Source organism: Arachis duranensis, chromosome 2 (genome assembly GCF_000817695.3).
Source record: "Arachis duranensis cultivar V14167 chromosome 2, aradu.V14167.gnm2.J7QH, whole genome shotgun sequence".
In the NCBI taxonomy this organism is placed as follows: Eukaryota; Viridiplantae; Streptophyta; class Magnoliopsida; order Fabales; family Fabaceae; genus Arachis; species Arachis duranensis.
The window spans coordinates 34,734,246-34,734,836 of record NC_029773.3 but is presented as its reverse complement, the minus strand read 5'-3'; the positions used below and the strand labels follow the sequence as shown (position 1 = coordinate 34,734,836).

At 41.1% G+C, this 591-nt stretch overlaps 1 non-coding gene across 1 annotated transcript; it reads right to left on the bottom strand.

Moving 5' to 3' along the window:
- Window positions 1–86: 86 nt before the first annotated feature.
- On the bottom strand, window positions 87–190 carry LOC127745326 (small nucleolar RNA R71). The gene has a single exon (XR_008006523.1). It is a non-coding gene; the product is annotated as a small nucleolar RNA R71 (small nucleolar RNA).
- Window positions 191–591: the final 401 nt, after the last annotated feature.

Genomic DNA, 591 nt, shown 5'->3' with positions numbered 1-591 from the left:
ATTCACAACCCAAGGATAGCCTGGACTCCTGGGATAAGCTGGTCATTGCCTTCTTGGATAAATTCTTTCCTCCTCAAAAGCAGAGCAAGCTGAGAGTGGATGTTCAAACCTTCAAACAAAAAGATGGTGAATCCCTCTATGAAGCTTGGGAAAGATACAAGCAGTTGACCAAAAGATGTCCAACTGACATATTTTCAGAATGGACCATATTAGATATATTCTATTATGGTCTATCTGAATTTTCGAAAATGTCATTGGACCATTCTACAGGTGGATCTATTCACCTAAAGAAAACGCCTGAAGAGGCTCAAGAACTCATTGACATGGTTACAAATAACCAATTCATGTACTCTTCTGAGAGGAATTCCGTGAATAATGGGACGCCTCAGAAGAAAGGAGTTCTTGAAATTGATGCTCTGAATGCCATATTGGCTCAGAACAAAGTGTTGACTCAGCAACTCAACATGATCTCTCAAAGTCTGAATGGATGGCAACATGCATCCAGCAGTACTAAGGAGGCAGCTTCTGAAGAAGCTTATGATCATGAGAACCCTGCCATGGCAGAGGTTAATTACATGGGTGAACCTTATG